The following is a 15,151-nucleotide window of genomic DNA, read 5'->3' as shown; positions in this document are numbered from 1 at the left end:
CAACAGCAATGAATAAGTTACTCCAGCAGTGTAGATGCTATTGAGTTAGGAAATAAAGCAGCCCATTTATGCACAGTAAGCTCCTAGAAATGACAATGTAATGATCAGATTTTTTAATATCATGATGTTGATAATGGGCTGCCTTGTCCTGGATACCACAGAGTGAATTCTCCCACTTGCCTTTGCCATGACTCTTTTACATCCAGATGTGGGTGAGAACTGTTCTTATGTTTCGATGTCTTATCTGAAATGTAGTATCTCAGACAGTGCGCCAGTTCCTCATCATCTCACTTGATTGTCACCATAGTCACCATGAAGGTCCTATCTTCTCAAAATTGCCCCTCACCTGAGATGTGGTGATCCTCAGGTTAAACTAGAACCAGTCCTCCCTCTCTGGAGTGCGGGGACAGCCTTATGATCCTCTCGGATTACGGTCACTTTACCATTTACAGATTGTCATCCTGTCAATGTTTTTAGACTTTGAAACCAAGAACTTACAAATTCAGAGATGAGAATTCTATCCATTGAGCTTCAACTGAAACTGTAGCAAGAACCTGGCAGTTGACAGTAGCAGGGTAGATGTTGTCTTTTTGAAATGCAGATCACGTGGTGGTTTGAGACATAGGCATCACACTTGTTCAGCTGGTGAATAATGGGCTCCCAATGAGTGGCTTGTAGCTTGAGGCAATTAAATGTTAGTTGTTTGGTGGAGCAGCAGAAACTGTTAGAGTGTCCATGGTGGAGGAAGAGGAGGTAAACGGTTGGTGTCCAGGTTTATGGAAACAAACCTGAACTTATGAGCAGTTAGGTGTGAAATTTGGCTTGGAATCAGGGTAAAAGTCCAGAAGAACTTCCTATCTCTTGGAATCCCTGTCAATATGCTGAATTATTGGTGGAACAATCTCTTTTCTGCCTGCTGTATGGTTCACTTGGGACAATAAAGTTCACTTGCATAACTTCAAGAAAGGTAAACCTCTGGTGTATATCCTTGCTTTAAGCAACACCTCAAAGATATTTCACTGCTGGATTCCTGTGTTTTTTTTTGCCCACATTAATCGCTCTGAGTCTGTTCGAAAGTGATACAAAATCTATCTTATGAAAGAACTGCAAGAATCTCGGTGATAATACTCTGTGTTTAAAATAAAGAGCCATTATTTTGAAAAAAATGGACATTTATCTGGTGTCCTCTTTGTCTTCTGGACATTACAAAGCACTTTACAACCGATAGAACCACTTTGAAGCATTCTGAAGTCCAGTCATGTTCACATGCAGGTCAAAACAGCAACCAATTTGTGCCCAACACACACATTGTACTCTCGAACAGTAAAAGATCAAATCACCAATGAATCTGTTTCTCGTGATCTTTGCTGAAGTAGAAGTGTTGAGACTGGAATAAGAATGACTTGTTTCACCGATTGTCCTTGTGGGTTCTCTGTTAAAGTAAATAATTCCAGGCAAAATGCGATCTTCCAAGTAAAATGAGATAAAAAATTTCTTTGAACTTGTAACTTGAACTTTGAACTTGGGCAGCACGGTGGCACAGTGGTTAGCACTGCTGCCTCACAGCGCCAGAGACCCAGGTTCAATTCCCGCCTCAGACGACTGACTGTGTGGAGTTTGCATGTTCTCCCCGTGTCTGCGTGGGTTTCCTCCGGGTGCTCCGGCTTCCTCCCACAGTCCAAACATGTGCGGGTCAGGTGAATTGGCCATGCTAAATTGCCCGTAGTGTTCGGTAAAGGGGTAAATGTAGGGGAATGGGTGGGTTGCGCTTCGGCGGGTCGGTGTGGACTTGTTGGGCCGAAGGGCCAGTTTCCACACCTTAAGTAATCTAATCTAATCTGTAACTCTTGCTTCAACCTTGTAAATGGAGAAAAAATACAGTAATTGAAGTCATAAAAAGATTTGCTAATTATTTATTTTAACTAATATATTTACTTCATTTAAAGTATCAGACAAATTGCAGATCAAAGTATTATCCTAAGGCAGACTTCACTGCAGGAAGCCTGAAGTACAACATAGCAGAACACATTTTCTTTTCCCTGGAACAGTACTCTGTCCTCCCAGTAAGTCCTAATGATCTCATCAATAGGTAGAAACAGAACAATTCCATACTGTCATAAATTTTGATGGGTGATCCTACTTAAAATTTTAACCTATATTTCATTTTCATGAAACGCTGAGGAAGACCAATCATCTATTTTAGTTCATCCATCCAGCAAAAACATACTTTCTCTTGTCACATCACTGACTGAAATAACCCCCTTGGAACTTTCCTGTTGTGTTCTGTACCTTCACACAAGCAGAAGAGGGAGTGTTAGTGGCTAAAAGGGTCTGGGGAATTGTGCAGCAAAGTGGTGTTGAGCCAGAAGATAAGCATGGAAAGCTGTGTAACCTTGGTGTTGATGTTCAGCCATACAAGGAACAGAAAACGTTAGCGTGCAATCAGGAAGATAAATGGCATGCTGCTCTTGACACTTCACTGGAATATGGGCATCACTGGCAAGGCCAGTATTTGTTGCCACCTCTAACTGTCCTTGAACCACTGACCATTGCAGAGGGTATTTCAGGCATATTGTCGCAGGTCCGGATGACAGATCTCCTTCCCTAAGAGATTTTGGAGAACCAAATGTGTTTTTACAACCATCGGTGATAAGTTCGTGGTCAACATGATTGAAGCTTGCTTTCAATTGCAGATTTTGTATTGTTGGAAAGTAAATTTCATTAGCTGCTGTGGGAGATTTTGAATCCATATCCCCAGGGAAGTGACCTGGATCTCTGGAGTACTGGCCAGTGATATAACCACTTGAGCTGCGCATCCCCTGTTTACCTATAGTTGAAGGAGATTAAAATGCAAAATTAAATAACTCTTGTTAAAATTGCACAGATCATTAATGAGACCATTTTTGGAATCCAGCCTATAGCTCTGGCTTCCAAGAGTTATAGTTGCATGGGAGGCAGTGCAATGAATTTTACTAGATTGGTACCGGGATGAAAGATGGCTGAATACATTAAAACCTATATTGTTTGGAGTTTGGAACATTTTAGATTAAAACATGCAAAATTCTGAAGACTTTATAAAGGGTAGACAAGGTGAGGTTATTTGTCTTGGCTGGGGTGTATCAAACATGGGGACAGAGTCTGTATGAAAGATGGCAATCATTTAGGACTGAGATGCAGAGATATTTCTTCATTCTGAGGGCTTTCAATCATTAGGATTCTCCACTTCAGGTCCATCACTGATTATATTTTAGGTTGTGATCGGCTGATGTTTAATCTGCCAGAGAATCAAGAGATATGTGGAGTTGACAGCAAAGTCGATTTGAAATTGAAAAAAGGCCAATAATTATGTTGAGTTGTGCAGGAGTTTTGATTAGCTACATTGTGTACTCCTGCTGCTATTTCTTATAATCTTATTCATAATTGAGAAGTTAGCAGGATTAAATAGTTTGCATTCTAAGGTAAAAGTGAGGACTGCAGATGCTGGAAACCAGAGTTTAGATTAGAGTGGTGCTGGAAAAGCACAGCAGGTCAGGTAGCATCCGAGGAGCAGGAAAATCAACGTTTCGGGCAAAAGCCCTTCATCAGGATGATGAAGGGCTTTTGCCCGAAACATCGATTTTCCTGCTCCTTGGATGCCGCCTGGCCTGCTCTGCATTCTACGGTGCTGAGTAGATAGTGAGGGAGGAAGCAGCAGATCACTAATGCTAATCTTCCAATCCTTATAAATGGAGGTGATGCCAGAGGACTCAAGAGCTGCAAATGTTGCCTCCTTGTTAAAAAAAAACCTGTGAGGGCAAACCATCAACTACAGACCAGTCAATTTAATTGTGACTTTAGAAATTGTTCGGGACAGAATTAACACTGACTTGGACAAATGTGAATTATTCGGGGATTTGTTAAAGACAAATCCTTTTTTAGATTTTTGATAAAGTCACAGAGATGGTTGATGAGGATGATGTGATGTGCAGTGATTTCTAAAAATTATTATTTGACAAAGTTGAACCTATAAAATAAAATGGAAATAGGCAGCATTGATATGAGATTGGCTAAGTGACTGGAAACAGTGCATAAGGTTAATAGTTGTTTTCACAAAGGATAAAGGTAGATGAGGAGATTCTACTGAGCTCAATATTTTTCTTACTACATAGTAATGATTTGATATTAGCTGCATAGAGTACAGTTTCAAAATTGGAAAATGCCATTAATTACAAATTGTTGTGAACAGTGAACATAATTATGATTGCCTTCATGAGGTCACAGCCTGGAAAAATGGTCACATTCCTGGCAGATTAAATTTAATGCAGAGAAGTGAGAAGTAAACCATTTTGGAGAGAAGAATGAGCAAAGGCAGCATAAAAGAAAAGTGCAACTCTGAAGAAGGTCCAGGAACAGAGAGAATAGGTGTACATCCATTTTTTGGAAGTTGAGAAAATGGTCAAGAGAGCATTGAGTTTCCTAAACTTGATAAATAAAGAACAAAGAACAAAGAAAACTTACAGCCCAGGAACAGGCCCTTCAGCCCTCCAAGCCTGAGCCGATCCAAATCCACTGTCTAAACCTGTCACCCAATTCCTAAGCATCTGTATCCCTCCACTTCCCACCTACTCATGCATCTGTCCAGATGCATCTTAAATGAATCTACTGTGCCTGCCTCTACCACCTCTGCTGGCAACGTGTTCCAGATGCCCACCACCCTCTGTGTGAAGTACTTTCCGCGTGTATCCCCCTTAAACTTTCCACCTCACACCTTGAAAGCATGACCTCTCGTTATTGAATCCTTCACCCTGGGGAAAAAGCTTGTCTGTATCCACCCTGTCTATACCCTTCATTATTTTGTAAACCTCAATCAGGTCCCCCCTCAATCTCTTTTCTTCTAATGAAAACAAACCTAACTTACTCAACCTCTCTTCATAGCTAGCACTTTCCATACCAGGCAACATCCTCGTAAACCTTCTCTGCACCCTCCCCAAAGTGTTCACATCCTTTTGGTAATGTGGCGACCAGAACTGTACACAGTATTCTAAATGTGGCCGAACCAAAACCCTGTACAATTTTAACATGACTTGCCAGCTCTTATACTCAATATCCCGCCTGATGAAGACAAGCATACCATATGCCTTCTTGACCACTCTATCCACCTGTGCAGCAACCTTCAGGGTACACTGGACCTGCATTCCCAGATCTCTCTGCCCATCAACTTTTCCCAAGGCTCTTCCGTTCATTTTATATTTCGCTCTGGAATTAGTCTTGCCTAAATGCATCACCTCACATGGAGTCACGAAATGCAAAAGCAAAGAAGTTATATTGCCCCTTGATAATTGACGTTAACAGGAGTCCAATAGTGGCCTCTGCGTTTTCGGGAGAAAGTGAAACCTTTACAGAAAGTAAGTAAAAGATTTTAAGAATGGGTGCAGTAAGGAGGAATTTCAGCCGATGTGGATTGATTGGAGAGGCTGAGGTTGTTTCCCCTGGGGAAGTGAAGGATGAGAGGAGATTAGATAAAAACATTCAAAATCATGAGTAGTCTGGACAGAGAGAAAGAAAGAGGGAAGCTGTTTTTAATGGCAGAATGATTGAAAATCGAAGGAGACCCATTTAAAATGTCAAAACAATATCAGAAATGTCAGAGCGATATCAGAAATAACTTTGCAGTGAGTGCTAGGTTTGGGAATGCACTTACTATGAGTCACATGGAGACAAGTCCAATCATGGTTTTCAAAGTGGGATTATATAAGATGCTGAAGAGCAAAAGAATTGCAAGGCTATGGAGAACATGCAAAGGAGAGCCAGGAGGTGAGTTCCTCTTGCATAGATCCAGCTCAGGATATTCTACAATATGGAAGGAATAAGATAGATTTAATAACATTGGAGGAGGATCATGTGAAGTATGAATACCAACATAGACTGATTGAGCTGAATGTTTCTGTGCTCTATGCTTCTTCTTCACAGGATGTGGTGTCATTGGCCCAGCCAGTATTTATTGCCCATTCCTGAATAACTTGTTGCTGGAAAAAGCACAGCAAGTCAGGGAGCACCTGAGGAGCAACAGAGTTGGCATTTCGACCATAACCCTTCATCAGTCGACTCTCTTGCCCCTCCGATGCTGCCTGACCTGCTGTGCCTTTTTCCAGTATCACATTTTATCGACTCTGACTTCTCCCACATCTGCAGCCCTCACTATCTCCTAATTAACTTGGAGAAGGCAGTGGTGAGCTGCCTTCTTGAACCATAGTACTATTTCGGGTGTTGGGACATGCGAAGTGTTGTTAGCAAAGGAGTTCTAGGAATTGTCAGCGACAAAGTTACAAGTCAGGATTGTATGTAACGTGGAAGTGGTGGGATTCTCAAGCATCTGCTTCCCTTGGCATTTCATCGACTTTGTTGCTTTGAATTAGTAGGACAACTTTCGGCTTTGGTTCTGCTAAAGGTTCAAGGTCACTTTCAGTATCTTTACTGACTTTAACATGAAAGTGAGATGCAGCAAATCTGAGTGATGTGATAAAGTATACTTTCCTGTGTGTGTTTAGCAGATGGGAGTTATGTTCTTGATGAACAATTTGTGCTAAAGAGATATAAAGATGCAACAGCGATGGATCATATTATGCCACAAAGTGATTGTATGCTAAATGCTTTGAGCTTTTCAATAAAGCATGACATTAATTCAAATGAATGTCATTCTTTGAAATAAGCTTGAAAAACTTTATAGATAATGACAAACAAGAACTCTGCTCAACTGAGCAGGATTAAATGCCAACAAAAATAAAAAATCATGTTTAAATATTTCTTCCCCTTCATCTCCAACTCCACCTGCAGCTCACCCAAAAGAAGATGTATAAATATCAGTCTAGGTTTTCAGAATATCTGATACATGTCAGTCAACTTTAATCTAAGATGCTCACAGTAATTCTCACAAATCAGTAATGCTCACAGTAAATTCTTGATCACAAATATTGAGACACGTTGCCCACAGACTAATTATTCTATTGACTGCAGAGATAAGTAACTGATAGATTTGGATGCACTGATGGCTCTCCATAAGAGAGCACAGAGTTCTGTAAGCTGGCAATACTTAAGTTTAAGGCAATTAGACCATTCCAGTGTCGACGTGTGCATAACTTCTCCATAGAAAAACATGGCAAGAATCGAGATGCAGATACGGCCTCATTCCTGTGTGAAACACAAAACGCTAAATTTACTGTAAAGCAATTTGACTGGATGATGAAGGAATGTTGCCTTGTTCCATGCAGTGTTTCAATGGTTGACTAGGAACGTGTGCATTTAAGTGTAAGCACACCTCACACAATTAGAAACAGATGGCATGAGCTTCAGGACTTCAAAGCACTGCATTCCATCGGCCACTTGATGACGTCTGTACTGCCATGGAGGTAATAGTGCAACAATTTATTAATGAAAATGTACTTCCTTTGCAAATTATTAAATACCTATCTAAATGTGATGTCCATGACTCACTGAAGGGAACAAAGATTTTAATTAGTACTTTTATACTTTATCCAAACTAAATACACAAGAGGTCAGGCTCTTTATGAATTTGCACAACAGTTCTTTTCAGTAACAGACACATTTTACATTCGTCACCTCGAAGAGAATGAAATAATTTCTCCACTCCAAGCACACCGTGTCAGCATTGAGCACATCCTGTTGAGGTACAGTATGGGTTAGGTATTGGGTATAGCGGTCTCTGCTTTGTCCCAGAGGAACACTCAACCACATCTGTGCAGCATTTCCATTTTCCAAACAAAGACACACAAATTAATGTGTCGACCGTGACCCAGTTTGTAGCCTCTGAGTCAGAAGGCAGTGGGTTCAAATCTTAAACAAAATTTGTGAGTGTATAATCTGGCAATTCTATAAGTAAGGGGGTGCTGTACTGTCAGTGGTGTTGTCTTTAAGCTGAAGTGTTAAACTCAGTGACTGAGAAAGCTCCATGGTAACCATGTTCGGGACTGTGGATAGTGCTTCTCCCATTGTCTCAAGATCACCCAGCTGTCTTCACAGACGCTATACTCTCTTGGCCATGAGGAGCTTGTATGACAATCTTTGGAGCTGCTCTCTCAGCCTAGACTGCTATCCTTGCATGCCTAGCTTATATTAACTTAGACTAACTCTCCTTCACCCTCATGAATACTGTAAGTGCTTTATTTGAACTATGATATGCAACTTACTGAGTACAGCTCTCCTGCACCGTGTTATGTCTTTATTATGGATTTCTCATCTCTAACATTTCTGAGCAATTTGATAAAGACATGCAGATTTCCCTAGTGTCCACACCCAATATTACCATCCTTATCATTTTTTCTTTGTAGGAGCTTGCTATGCACAAAAGGCGCTGCTGTGTTTCCTAAAGCAGTGGCTACACTTCAAATAAACTTCATCTGTTGCAAAGGGATGACCAGGGATCGTGGAAACTGAGATATAAGATTTCCTTCCTTCTTCACCATTTAGTGGGACTACTGTAGGCGAGATTGTGACCAGCTCAGGTGCAGTTGGTTCCTGGTCCATCTTTATCAGGAATTGACTGACACCACGTGTTCACAATACAAGCTGCTTCTTTGCAACCAATCCCATTATTTCAGAACTTGGTGGTGTCTCACAGTGTGAAGGATGGTATAATGACCCATTGCACAGCCCATTCCTCTAATATGAAAGGGTTGGACACAGAGCAGATGTTTCTGCTTCTAGAGAACTAAAAAACAAAAGTCCATATGTAGAAAGGGTCACTTTCACAGCCACATCTCTTTCTTTAGAATTCTTTTAAGCCCTGGCTGATTCCCCAATGATCCTGAAGCAGCACAAATCCACGATCACTTCCATCAAAAAGAACAAAGACAGCATACCCATAGGAACACAATCTCCTGCAAGTTCCCCTTCAAGCCACTGATTGTCCTGATGTGGAAATATATCACCGTCACTGTCAATGGGCCAATATCTCCACATTCCCCTGTTAAGGGTATTATGAGTCCACCTGTAGTGCATGGAGTGAAGCAGTTCAAAAAGGCAGCTCATCACCACCTTCTCAATGGTAACTAGGAATGGGCAGTAAATGCTGGCCCAGCCAATGACACGCTTGATCCCTGAATGAATTGAAAAGAAAACACTCTCTCCGCTCAGCTCCAATGCTAACATTGCCATCAAACCTGCTGACAAGAGGAATTTTATTGTTTATTGAATGACACCTAACCAACAGAAGCAGAACGTAATCTCTTTGACAATTCTTTTTACCATCCTCTGGAGCATGACCCAACCAGGAAACATCAAGCCATTTTTCCAGATGACACTGACTTCATCACTCCAGGACATATTCTCTCCATGGTTTCTAATCCCGCCATTCATTTAACCTCATTCAGTTCAATTTTACCGCCTCCCTAAGATTCATGACTGAGTCTGCACTGTAGGTCCATTGTTTCAACCTGTTCTTCTCCTCACAGCTGCCTTCTTCCTATATTAGCTCTACTTTTTCTCCCTTGCTTCTTCTCTCCTGACCTACCATGGTGAACTTCTGATGTCCTTCACTATTCCTAAACTCTTGATGCTAACAGTCTCCCTTCTGCCAACAGTACCCCTCTGTGTGCAAATCCTGCAGTGATGTTTAGAACATAACACCTAGGTTTGTCAGGTTGTAAGCACAACTACCCCTGCATGATGTTGACCATGTGGTTAAGACACTTGATGGATGAGTGATTTATGCAAGGTGACTGAGGCTTTCAAATGAATTCTGTTTGCATTGACAGACATTAACATCTAATAGCTTCAGTGGATGTATTTGACACATAAAATCTGGAGTGGTGCCAATTCCTGATTGTGTTTTGGTTTTAGCGAAAATCTTTTCAATTTGATAGAAGTTTTGAATAAATATTATGAAAAGCAAAATGTATGGTTCCTGTCTGGAGTCTGCAGCATATGTTTAATGTGATCTCTGTGACAGCCAGTACATTTCAGTCCGAACATAACTGACGCAAGTCTCCCTTCAGCTTGACGCAAAGGCTGGTATCTCGGTTTGGAATACACCATGGAGGCCGAGTTCTGGCGCTGGGTGATAGTTACTCTCCCTCGCTGTTTCTCCAGCTTCAGGGTTGTGGTTGGGAATTCGGATGGGGAGAAGAGTGATGGAGATTGTGGGAAAGCTACTGGCAGCTAAAAACTCAGCCAAGAGTCTCTTTCAGCCAACTGGATAGTTTTCAACATATGCATTCCTCTCTCAGCAGCACACAGCAGCTGAAACTTGTGAAACCATCTGGGATGTATCTGCTCGAGAAGAAGCTATTGCTGCAGTGGACATAACAGCTCATATAGAATGGTAGCACATTAATGATAATACTTAAGTTAATCATAGATTCATCAAATTTTACAATACGGAAGGAGGCCATTTGACCCATTGTGTCTGTGCTGGCTTCCGAAAGAGCTACCCAACTATTCTCATAAATGTAGTGCTGGAAAAGCACAGCAGGAGAATCGACGTTTCGAGCATGAGCTCTTCACCACCTTCCTGCTCCCTGGATGCTGCCTGACCTGCTGTACTTTTCCAGAACTACACTTTTTGACTCTGATCTGCAGCATCTGTGGTTCTCACTTTCCCCCCATTCTAATAAAAGCAACTGACACCAGAAATAACAGAGAGCTGTAGAGTGCTCACTAATCACAGTCTATATCATCAACTCAACATTATAGGTCCAAGGCTGAAAATTCCACAATAAGGAATTCACCTCTCAACTTCCCAGAGGCCATCCATCATCTATTAGGCTCAAGTCGGGACTGCAACGGAATATTCCCCACTTGCCTGGATGAGTGCAGCTCCAATAACACTCAAGAGGTTTGACACCATCCAGGACAAAGCAGCCTGCTTGTTTGGCATCCAATCCAATACCTTCAAAAGTCTCTCCATCCACCACTGATGCATAATGTGTGTCGTGTATGCCCTAAACAAGATACACTATAGCAACTCACCAAGGCTCGTCCGACTACACCTTCCATACCCACAAGGGCAAAGGCACAGAAGGACACTTTGAAGGCAGAGGATGCTTAGGAACACCATCAACTGCAAGGACCCCTCCAGGCCACATATCCTGTCTCGGAAACACACCTACAACGCATGGCCTGTGGCGGTTCCAGAAGGCAGCCCATTAACACTTTCTTAAGGGCAACTAGGGACAGGCAATAATTGCTGGCCCAGCCAGTGACGATCACATCTCACAAGCAAAATAAAACAAAATCCACATTCCTTCAATGTCAATGGTTAAAAATACTGGAAGTCCCTTCCTATCAGCACTTAGGGGCGGCACGGTGGCACAGTGGTTAGCACTGCTGCCTCACAGCGCCAGAGACCCGGGTTCAATTCCCGCCTCAGGCGACTCTGTGTGGAGTTTGCACGTTCTCCCCGTGACTGCGTGGGCTTCCTCCGGGTGCTCCGGTTTCCTCCCACAATCCAAAAATGTGCAGGTCAGGTGAATTGGCCAAGTTAAATTGCCCGTAGTGTTGGGTGAAGGGGTAAATGTAGGGGAATGGGTCTGGGTGGGTTGCGCTTCGGCGGGTCGGTGTGGACTTGTTGGGCCGACGGGCCTGTTTCCATACTGTAAGTAATCTAATCTAATCTAATCTACTTTTCAAGGGCTGCAGTGGTTCAGGAAGATAGTTCACAACTACCTCATCTAGGGCAGTTAGGCGTTAGCGAATCTTTGATTGTTTTGTGAAGCACACACAATATATTCATTGGAAAAGCTTTTTTGTTTCTTCACATAGAGCTTGCTTCTCCATCCACATGCAGTCTCCTTTCCACCCAGCTGGCTCATCTTTACTTGTGCTTTCTTCAATATTTTTAGTCACCCTGTTCAGGCATGTTACGATACACCACCAGTGAGGTGGGATTGAACCCAGCACTTCTGTTGCAAAATTAGAGACACCATGAATGCATCAGAAATGAAAATCAACAGTGCTCTAAGGATTTTGAGTGTGCCATCAGACATCACATGCTCCTTTTCCAAGGACCCCAGACTGGTGTACAACCCTGAAGGAGGGACACAAATGCAGTTTAATACATATTTTTAATCAAACTCTTACTAGCTGATGTATAATGACACACTTTTGGAACAGGTGGAGCTTGAACTCAAGTTTCCTGGTTCAGAATTAGGGACCACTTAAATCTTTAGTTACATCCACTGTAGTAGATAATTTCTAATCCACCTGCTACAACAGGTCTCTGGATCAGGTGAGACTTGTACCCAAACTGGGAGAAAGTGAGGACTGCAAATGTTGGAGATCAGAGTCGAGAGGGTAGTGCTCGAAAAGCACAGCAGGTCAGGACCATCCGAGGAGCAGGAGAATCGACGTTTCAGGCATAACTCCTTCATCAGGGATGAGGCTTATGGGCTGGGGGGGGGGAGGGGGCAGAGATAAATGGGAGGGGGGTGGGGGTTGGGGGTAAGGCAGCTGAGAATGTGATAGGTAGATGAAGGTGAGGGAGAAGGTAATAGTTCAGAGAGGAGGGTGGAGTGGATAGGTGGGAAGGAAGATGGACAGGTCAGGAGGGTGGTGCCGAGTTGGAGGTTTGGGACTGGGATAATGTGGGGAGAGGGGCAATGTGGAAACTGGAGGAATCTACATTGATCCTGTGTAGTTGCAGAGTCCCAAAGCAGAAAATGAAGTGTTCTTCCTCCAGGCGTCGGGTGGTAAAGGGTTCCTCCAGGCATCAGGTGGTAATGGTTCCTCTAGGCGTTGGGTGGTAAGAGTTCCTCCAGACGTCAGGAGGTAAGGGCTTTTGTCCGAAACATCGACCCGCCTGCTCCTTGGATGCTGCCTGACCTGCTGTGCTTTTTTGGACCACACTTGTACTCAAACCTCCTGGTTTAGAGGTAGGAACACTAACACTGCTGCTGCAACCCCAAGCAGTGTAATACAATTAACTAAGTCTGTGATAAGATTTGTAGCTCGGGTGCTCGTTGTTGTGGTTCTGTTCGCCGAGCTGGGAATTTGTGTTGCAGACATTTCGTCCCCTGTCTCGGTGACATCCTCAGTGCTTGGGAGCCTTCTGTGAAGCACTTCTGTGATGTTTCCTCCGGTATTTATAGTGGTTTGAATCTGCCGCTTCCGGTTGTCAGTTCCAGCTGTCCGTTGCAGTGGCCAGTATGTTGGGTCCAGGTTGAATCTGTGGATGCGTGCCATGCCTCTAGGAATTCCCTGGCTGTTCTCTGTTTGGCTTGTCCTATAATAGTAGTGTTGTCCCAGTCGAATTCATGTTGCTTGTTATCTGCGTGTGTGGCTACTAAGGATAGCTGGTCGTGTCGTTTTGTGGCAAGTTGGTGTTCATGGATGCGGATCGTTTGCTGTCTTCCTGTTTGTCCTATGTAGTGTTTTGTTCAGTCCTTGCATGGGATTTTATACACTACATTGGTTTTGCTCATGCTGGGTATTGGGGTCCTTTGTTCTGGTGAGTTGTTGTCTGAGAGTGGCTGCTGGTTTGTGTGCTGTTATGAGTCCTAGTGGTCGCAGTAGTCTGGCTGTCAGTTCGGAAATGCTCTTGATGTATGGTAGTGTGGCTAGTCCTTTGGGTTGCGGCATGGCCTCGTTCCATTGTTGCAACAGACATGCTGCAACACAAATTCCCAGCTCGGCGAAAAGAACCACAACAATACAATTAACTAATTAATTCCCCACACCTACATTCAGTGCTCCCTTTAACACCCAGGTATTTCAGGTTATATTATCAATATTAGATACTAACATGAGTGAAGTGTTTATCCAGAGCCACCCACATCATGCGAATTCATGAAAATAAATAAATATGAACACATAAGAAATTCACTCTGATGTACATAACTTGTGTTAAACAATTTGAAAAGAGGCTTCTTTTATACTTGCTTGGACATCTTAACTGCCCTCTGGGCAATTAGAGATGGACAGTATTTGCTGGCCTAGCCCTTGTCCTGCAGGTGAATAAAAAAAACTTCCACAAAGTTGGTTTTCTTGCCAGCATTATGGATGAGCTTTTTTTTATTAACCATTGTGTAAATGTCAAATGTTTCATTTTTTTAGCATTGCATTTGATATCCTTTTATTAATAGAATCACATTAGTTTTATTTCCTTACAGGAAGGTGTTGAATTGCCATCATTTCCACCACTTGTTTCCTGTTACTAACTGATGGCTGTATTTGTTAACTTTTCCTTCCATTTCATCTGGGCATGGTCTCCATTAAGCTCATTATCATTCTGCCAGGATAAGGAGTCAGCCACTCCCAAAGACTGATAAACTGTTTTAGCTCTATTTTTATATAATGGGGAAGGATCAGATGAGTAAATCCTTTTATCCTGTACTCCCAAACGTCAGCTGTGTGTACTGAGGACAATGGTTGGAGAATCAGGACGCTACAGTTATTATAATCCTCTCTCTGACCTTTGAATTTGAATTCCCCTTAAGGTTGCATTGGTGAATTTACTCATTCAACTACGTCCGAGAGTTATGGGAGGTGGGGGCTTAATACCCACCCTTTTAGAAATAGATGGTGGGGTTTAGAAATGCACTCTTAGAGGTAGGAATCCTCACAAACTTTAAAAAGTACTGGATGAGCACTTGAAGTGGTACAAAGATGTGGAAAATTGGGACTAGCATAGGTCGGAGTGTCTTTTTGGCAGCATGAACTCAATGGGCAGAAACTGTGTGATTGTATAGGGGCACTAAATCAAATGGGGTCCAAATGCCAATTTCTGCCTCTGTCTGATTGGGCCTGAGGCTGGAAGGCTCCTGCATGGCCTTCAAATATTGCTACTTAATAGAGCACTCAGTGGGGCAATTAGTGTCCATTCAAGTGTCTCTTCATTACTGCTGATGGTATGCAACATATGGGATATACACCACACATGCTGTCCCGTGCAAACTCTGTCTTTCAAAGCCCCCCCAGTGCCTGACCAGTGGACTGGCAACCTACTGAGGACCAACCATTGTCCTTGCTACTGATCCACCCCCCACCTCCACGAATCACTGACCCCAATATCCTTATCCTGCCATTGGGCAGTTGGCCCTCAGCAATCCTGGGCTTCCAGTGGGTTTATTAACTAAAGCTATCGCCCCATCACCCATCCCCGTCATTGCTTGCAATGCACAGTTACTGCCCTCTGATTGAGTCTACCTGTCAGAGAAGGGCT

The 15,151-nt window shown here is 42.8% G+C and overlaps 1 long non-coding RNA gene across 2 annotated transcripts in view; it reads right to left on the bottom strand.

Moving 5' to 3' along the window:
- Positions 1 to 5,686: 5,686 nt before the first annotated feature.
- Positions 5,687 to 15,151, bottom strand: part of LOC148148494 (uncharacterized) — a 198,108-nt gene continuing 188,643 nt past the window's right edge. The window contains exon 3 of one of the 2 annotated variants that reach the window (XR_015758738.1): positions 5,687 to 5,829. This is a non-coding gene — a long non-coding RNA (uncharacterized LOC148148494). Of the gene's footprint in view, positions 5,830 to 7,083; positions 7,168 to 15,151 lie in introns of those variants that run through there. The other variant, XR_015758739.1, reaches the window with a different exon arrangement.

Source organism: Chiloscyllium plagiosum, unplaced genomic scaffold (assembly GCF_037043375.1).
Source record: "Chiloscyllium plagiosum isolate Xiang-an unplaced genomic scaffold, Cpla_swu_hap1 HiC_scaffold_12, whole genome shotgun sequence".
Lineage (NCBI taxonomy): Eukaryota > Metazoa > Chordata > Chondrichthyes > Orectolobiformes > Hemiscylliidae > Chiloscyllium > Chiloscyllium plagiosum.
This window is presented reverse-complemented; position numbering and strand designations above follow the sequence as displayed.